Below are 8,034 nucleotides of genomic sequence, written 5' to 3'. Positions count from 1 at the left end.
GGCAGGTCGTTCCACAGTTTAGGGGCGGCAGCAGAGAAAGCACGGTCCCCTCTGCGCTTAGACTTTGTTTTTGGCACCCTCATAAGCAACTGATCAGCTGACCTGAGAGTGTGAGTGGGCGTGTAGCTGTGTAACAGCTCAGAGAGGGAGGGCGGGGCCATTGAGGGCTTTAATAGTAAATAAAAGAGTTTTTAAATGAATCCTCAAATGAACGGGCAGCCGGTGGAGTGAAGATAAAATGGGGGAAATGTGCTCGTATTTGCGTGTGCCAGTTAGTAGCCGTGCTGCTGCATGTTGAACCATCTGCAGGCGAGCAAGGGAGGATGCACTTATCCCCATATATAGTGCATTACAATAATCCAAGCGGGAGGTGACGAAGGCATGGATTACCGTTTCAAAAAGGTCACTACTTAAAAAAGGCTTTATTTTGGCTAGCTGCCTGAGGTGGAAGAAGCTATTTTTAACAACTGCCTTGATCTGGCTGTCAAGCTTGAGTTCAGAGTCCATCTTTATCCCAAGATTTGTGATGGTAGGCCTGGTGGAGTGGCCCAGGGATCCTAGGTCTATCCGAGGGGCACCAAAAACCATCACTTCGGTTTTGTCATCATTTAATTTAAAAAAGTTGCATGACATCCAGGATTTAATGTCTTCAAGGCAGTTTAACAGCGGTTTAATTGAAAATGAGTCGTTCTTTTTAAGTGGCACATATATTTGGCAATCGTCTGCATAGCAATGGAAAGCGATACCGTGCTTCCTAAGAATGGACCCAAGAGGGAGCAAATACAGGGAGAATAACAGGGGGCCTAACACTGAACCCTGTGGAACCCCACAAAGGAGAGGAGCAAACGAGGACTCAGAGTCCCCAAGGCTGATGCAGAAAGTCCTACCAGTCAGATACGACCTAAACCATTCGAGGGCTTTGCCCCTAATGCCCACCCACTGCTCCAAACGAGCTATCAGGATTTCATGGTCCACTGTATCAAAAGCGGCCGTTAGATCAAGGAGTAAAAGGATAATGCAGTCACCTGAGTCTGTTGCTAAAAGGATATCATTAAAAACTCTTAAAAGAGCTGATTCCGTGCTGTGCAAGGTTTTAAAACCAGATTGGAAGACCTCGAGTACCTTGTGCTCTTCCAGAAAAGCGAGAAGTTGACTGTGTACAATCTTCTCTAGGATTTTGGACATCAAAGGTCATTTGGAAATGGGCCTAAAGTTTGCAAGAACTGTGGGATCCAGACTAGGTTTCTTAAAAAGTGGTTGTACAACGGCATGTTTCCAATTTTCCGGAACAACACCCTGTGAGCAGACTGCTGTTAAAAACGTCAAGAACAAAAGGTCCTATAGTGGGGAATACCTCTTTAAAAAATCGAGGAGGGACAGGGTCGATTGGAGAACCAGAGGGTTTTATTTTGGAGACAATCTCCTGCACAGAGGACAGAGTCATAGGCTCAAAACGGTCAAAAACAGCAAAGAAGGGGGCAGAGACAGAGGTGTCTTTTGATGGAGCAGTGATATGAGTCCTAGTTGAAGTGACTTTATTAATAAAAAATTGAAGAAAATGCTCACAGACTGCAGGGGAGGTCTCCACACAGGTAGTCTGAGGGGCATTTAGAGCTGAATCTATTGTCTGAAATAGTACACGAGGTTTGTGACAGTTTAAAAGAATGATGTCAGAGAAATGTTTTCTTTTTGCCTCTTTTACAGTTTTCTGATAGAGACGCCAACACTGCCTCAGCATTTGAAAAGAGACTTGTAGTTTGTCCTTATTTCATCTTCTTTCAGCTCTACGGCATTCACGTCGGGCAGCCCGAGTCGTGGTATTAAAGTAACAACACTTTGAATAATTATCTCTTCTAACAATTTTCTCTCAGTAAGCACACAACGACTGTCTTTCCAACAAACAGATTGACTCACCCTCACTGTCATCACAATAAAACACGTCCAGAAGAATGTCATGCAAAACTCCCTGCCTGCCTTCGACTCTCCCTGAACTGCTTCCTTAGCACCCGGTGGAGGGCGCAGTCGGCTACTCTTCAAATGTTTCACGAAATACTTACCATCATGACTACTCTTACGGAGCGTCCACACTACAGCTTCAAAAAAAGCTTGGAGCTCGGCGTGTCTGAAGCTTGGGGATTTTATTCGAGCAACGTGACCAACAACCAATCACATGAATCTCCCGCCCCCGACATACAAAGCAAAAAACCCCGGGGATTTTATGCGAGCAATATATATATATATATATATATATATATATATATATATATATATATATATATATATATATAAACTCCCCAAACAGGCGAAAACCTACCAGTTTCACCCACTGTCTCTGCCACCTCCCTCCATGCCTGGTTCCTCCGGTTTGTATCCCAGTAGGTGAAGAGGGTCTGCTCATACAAAACCGGGTGATTTGCTACGGCGATAATTAGTTTCTCCTCCATCTTTTTTGAAATATAGAAATGAACGGCGGGATATCTCTCCCAGCTTAGACGCGGTTTGATTGGCTAGGGCTTGAGCTGTCAGATTTTCAGAAACGGGATTTGATTGGCTGGCGCTGGCTACTCCAGCGTCTCCGGCGTCAGAAGTTGAACATTGTTCAACTTCTGACGCCGGAGACGGACCGCTATGCTACCCACAATTCAGTTCGGTGAAAAGCGCGGCAACGTGACGTCACCCCATTCAAAGTGAATGGGCAGATGCGTTGGAAACCGTTTTTGAAGCTGTCGAAGCTGTAGTGTGGACGGCCCGTTACTGTTTAACATTTTGGTTTACTTCATGTAATAAAATAATAACTTCATGGTAAGGCTACTAAAAATGACAAGGCTAAGTAATGTAATGCTAACTAACGTGCTCGCTACTCGTCGCTACTAGCTAGGTAGCTAACTTGACTATGTTCCATGCACAACATGTATATTACCTATGATATTACCTGATATGTCTGATCCAGCGACTCCTGGTCCTTTCATCAGACGGGAAGCGATAGAACGAGCAAGTGGTATGATCACTTTTGTGATTACAACCTGGTACAAAGCACACAGACATCTTGTAAAAGTGAACCAACCACTTAGAGCATTATCGCCTGTGACATCACTTACGCGACCCAGAATGGGATTTGGAATTTGTAGTCTTTGTAGTCGCGTATTTTTCATAGTCTTATATTTCAACAGTTTTACGACAAACTGTGACTTTTTTGACATGGAAATTACATTACATTACATTGCATTTAGCTGACGCTTTTATCCAAAGCGACTTACAATAAGTACATTCGACCAGGAAGACACAACCTTGAAGAAAACAGAATCATATAAGTACATCAGGTTTCATAGAGCCAAAACATTTCAAGTGCTACTCAACTGGCTTTAGATAAGCCAGTCCTTTATTAGTATATAAGTGCTTTGTTAATAATTCTATCGCTCGAAGTGGAGTCGAAAGAGATGAGTTTTCAGTCTGCGCCGGAAGATGTGCGAGCTATCTGCTGTCCTGATGTCAATGGGGAGCTCATTCCACCATCTTGGTGCCAGGATAGCAAACCCACGTGTTTTTGCTGATGGGAACTTGGGTCCCCCTCGCAGCGAGGGCGCAGCGAGTCGTTTGGCTGATGCAGAGCGTAGTGCACGCGCTGGGGTGTACGGTTTAACCATGTCCTGGATGTACGAAGGGCCAGATCCATTCGCAGCATGGTAAGCAAGTACCAGTGTCTTGAAGTGGATTCTAGCAGTTACCGGAAGCCAGTGAAGGGAGCGGAGGAGCGGAGTGGTGTGGGAAAATTTAGGAAGGTTGAAGACCAGACGAGCCGCTGCATTCTGGATGAGCTGCAGAGGTCGGATGGCACATGCAGGTAGACCAGCCAGGAGGGAGTTGCAGTAGTCTAGGCGTGAGATGACGAGAGCCTAGACCAGAACCTGCGTGGCTTTCTGGGTTAGCTGGGGATGTATCTTCCTGATGTTGTAAAGCGTGTATCTGCAGCAACGGGTTGTAGCAGCGATGTTTGCAGTGAAGGACAGGTTGTTATCTAGGGTCACACCCAGATTCCTTGCAGTCTGAGTCGGGGAAACAACTGAGGTGCCTATGTTGATTGTTAGGTCAAGAGTGGGACAATCTTTTCCCGGAAGGAAGAGCAGCTCAGTCTTGTCAAGGTTGAGCTTGAGGTGATGAGCAGACATCCACTGAGAGATGTCAGCTAGACAAGCAGAGATGCGTGCGACGACCTGGGTCTCTGAGCGGGGAAAGGACAGAATTAATTGGGTGTCACTCGTCAGCGTAGCAGTGGTATGAAAAACCATGCGGGCTAATGACTGATCCGAGCAAGTTTGTGTACAGGGAGAAGAGGAGGGGACCAAGAACAGAGTCCTGAGGGACCCCTGTAGTTAATTGACAAGGGTCGGACTCAGACCCTCTCCAAGTCACCCTGTAGGTACGGTCTTTCAGATATGAGGTGAGGAGGGAAATTGCAGAGCCTGAAACTCCAAGTTCTTGGAGAGTGCGAAGGAGGATCTGATGATTCACCGTGTTGAATGCAGCAGACAGGTCCAACAGGATGATGACAGAGGAGAGGGATGCAGTTTTGGCAGTGTGCAGTTCCTCCGTGACAGCAATGAGAGCAGTTTCTGTGGAGTGACCTGCCTTGAAACCAGACTGGTGCGGATCCAGAAGGTTATTCTGATGGAGATAACAGGAGAGTTGTTTAAAGACAGCGCGTTCAAGTGATTTAGACAGGAACGGGAGTAGAGAGACAGGCCTGTAGTTTATAACATCAGACGGGTTGAGAGTGGGTTTCTTTAGGAGAGGGTTTACTCTTGCCTCCTTGAGACTGTTTGGAAAGTGACCAGAAGTTAGAGAAGTGTTGATGAAATGGGAGAGAAACAGTAGAATATCAGGAGCGATAGTCTGAAGGAGGTTTGAAGGGATAGGGTCCAGAGGACAGGTGGTAGGGCGGGCAGAGGTAATGAGGGTAAGAACCTCACTTGGAGAGAGAGGGGAAAAGGAGGTTAGTGTGTTGGTGGAAGGAGGGTCTGGTGACCCAGCGGTGAGTAAAGGGGAGTCAGAAAAAGAAGAGCGAATATCATCAACCTTTTTTTCAAAGTGGGTAACAAAGTCGCTTGACAGAAGTGAGGAGGGGGGAGGGGCTTTTGGAGGGTCCAAGAGGGTGGAGAAGATGGAAAATAGTTTTTTAGGATTAGAATAGGAAGATTGGATCTTATCTTAAAAGAAAGTGCTTTTTGCCTGAGAGATCGAAGCAGAGAAAGAGGAGAGGAGAGCCTGATAGGTTAGGAGGTCGTCACAGTGTTTGGATTTCCACCGTTTCCGCTCTGCTGCCCTAAGGACGGTTCTATTGGCACGCAGTGCATCATTTAGCCAGGGAGCAGGACGGGACTGACGAGCCTGCCGAGATGTGAGAGGACAGAGAGAGTCCAGAGAGGATGAGAGAGTAGAGAGGAGAGTTTCTGCAGCAGAGTTTGGAGGCAGGAGTTGGAACGAGTCAGAGGAAGGGAGGGCTGAGAGCACCGACGAGGCAAAGGTAGAGGGGGAGAGGGAACGAAGGTTACGGCGGACAAGTGCAGGATGAGAAGAGATTAGTTTGTTATGTTTGGAAAGGGGTAGAGAGAATGAAATGAAGAAGTGATCGGATGTGTGGAGCGGGTTTACAGAGAAGTTAGAAGTAGCGCAGTTCCTTGAGAATATGAGATCAAGGACATTGCCAGCTTTATGAGTCGGTGGGGACGGAGACAGTGAGAAAGCAAAGGCGGTTAACAGGGATGTTAGTTCGTCTATCTTCCCTGTCTGGAGGTTGAAGTCTCCGAGAAATGATTGTTTAACATTGACAAACATCATATGTGTAGTTCGTCGCACAATTCAAACGGGATCAAAAGATACGTTTTCTCTCTCCATTGAATTCAATGTATAATTTTTCGCTTCCGGGGTCCCATGGACCGGAAGTAGATGGGCGTGACTTCGCCTCTCTATATAAATGGACGTAGGGTCCGTGACGTCACCCATAGGATTCTGCAGAGTTGCCGTGAAGCCCTTAGTAGGCGGAATCGGCCACTAACGGCTCGACTGTGACGTCAGAGTCTAATCTGCCTCCGAACTGCAAGTAAACAGAGCTAGCTCAGGCTAAGAAGCTAAGCTAAGATGAAATACATGCATACCAAGTTACTGCTAGTGCTAACAGTGTAGTTCCCCTATATAAACGTTACATTCATAATCAAATGAGACAATCTGCAAGAGAATTAGCTATATTTTGTTATTCTTAATGCTTGTCATTCACACCTTAAGAAAAGACGGACTCCACCACCCGGACCTAACAGAGCCGCAGTGGGCTAGCTCCGGGACGCCGGCTGGAGCTAGCCCCCTGCGGCTCCGTTAGCTCCGGCGGCCACCACTGGGATAATTGGGTCCCCTATTAACATTTGCTCCCGTTTAGCATTATGGGCGTCATAGCCATAGACTATAAATGTCTTACCCAAGGCTGAATCATAAACTAAAATGTATATGTATGTATAAAGGGTTACGTCCTTAGCCAGGGTTGCCAACTTTGGGTACCTGGCTGGAGTGAGATTTTGATATCATGGGTTTAATTGTCTCCGTCACTGTCTCCGTCCCCACCGACTCATAAAGCTGGCAATGTCCTTGATCTCATATTCTCAAGGAACTGCTCTACTTCTAACCTCTCTGTAAACCCGCTCCACACATCCGATCACTTCTTCATTTAATTCTCTCTACCCCTTTCCAAACATAACAAACTAATCTCTTCCCATCCTGCACCTGTCCGCCGTAACCTTCGTTCCCTCTCCCCCTCTACCTTTGCCTCGTCGCTGCTCTCAGCCCTCCCTTCCTCTGATTCGTTCCATCTCCTGCCTCCAAACTCTGCTGCAGAAACTCTCCTCTCTACTCTCTCATCCTCTCTGGACTCGCTCTGTCCTCTCACATCTTGGCAGGCTCGTCAGTCCCCTCCTGCTCCCTGGCTAAATGATGCACTGCGTGCTAATAGAACCGTCCTTAGGGCAGCAGAGCGGAAATGGTGGAAATCCAAACACCGTGACGACCTCCTAACCTATCAAGCTCTCCTCTCCTCTTTCTCTGCTTCGATCTCTCAGGCAAAAAGCACTTTCTTTCAAGATAAGATCCAATCTTCCTATTCAAATCCTAAAAAACTATTTTCCATCTTCTCCACCCTCTTGGACCCTCCAAAAGCTCCTCCCCCCTCCTCACTTCTGTCAAGCGACTTTGTTACCCACTTTGAAAAAAAGGTTGATGATATTCGCTCCTCTTTTTCTGACTCACCTTTACTCACCGCTGGGTCACCAGACCCTCCTTCCACCAACACACTTACCTCCTTTTCCCCTCTCTCTCCAAGTGAGGTTCTTACCCTCATTACCTCTGCCCGCCCTACCACCTGTCCTCTGGACCCTATCCCTTCAAACCTCCTTCAGACTATCGCTCCTGATATTCTACCGTTTCTCACCCATTTCATCAGCACTTCTCTAACTTCTGGTCACTTTCCAAACAGTCTCAAGGAGGCAAGAGTAAACCCTCTCCTAAAGAAACCCACTCTCAACCCGTCTGTTGTTATAAACTACAGGCCTGTCTCTCTCCTCCCGTTCCTGTCTAAATCACTTGAACGCGCTGTCTTTAAACCACTCTCCTGTTATCTCAATCAGAACAACCTTCTGGATCCGCACCAGTCTGGTTTCAAGGCAGGTCACTCCACAGAAACTGCTCTCATTGCTGTCACGGAGGAACTGCACACTGCCAAAACTGCATCCCTCTCCTCTGTCATCATCCTGTTGGACCTGTCTGCCGCATTCGACACGGTGAATCATCAGATCCTCCTTCGCACTCTCCAAAAACTTGGAGTTTCAGGCTCTGCACTTTCCCTCCTCACCTCATACCTGAAAGACCGCACCTACAGGGTGACTTGGAGAGGGTCTGAGTCCGACCCTTGTCAATTAACTACGGGGGTCCCTCAGGGCTCTGTTCTTGGTCCCCTCCTCTTCTCCCTGTACACAAACTCGCTCGGATCAGTCATTA

Source organism: Gymnodraco acuticeps, unplaced genomic scaffold (genome assembly GCF_902827175.1).
Source record: "Gymnodraco acuticeps unplaced genomic scaffold, fGymAcu1.1, whole genome shotgun sequence".
In the NCBI taxonomy this organism is placed as follows: domain Eukaryota; kingdom Metazoa; phylum Chordata; class Actinopteri; order Perciformes; family Bathydraconidae; genus Gymnodraco; species Gymnodraco acuticeps.
Note: the sequence above shows the minus strand (reverse complement) of the source record.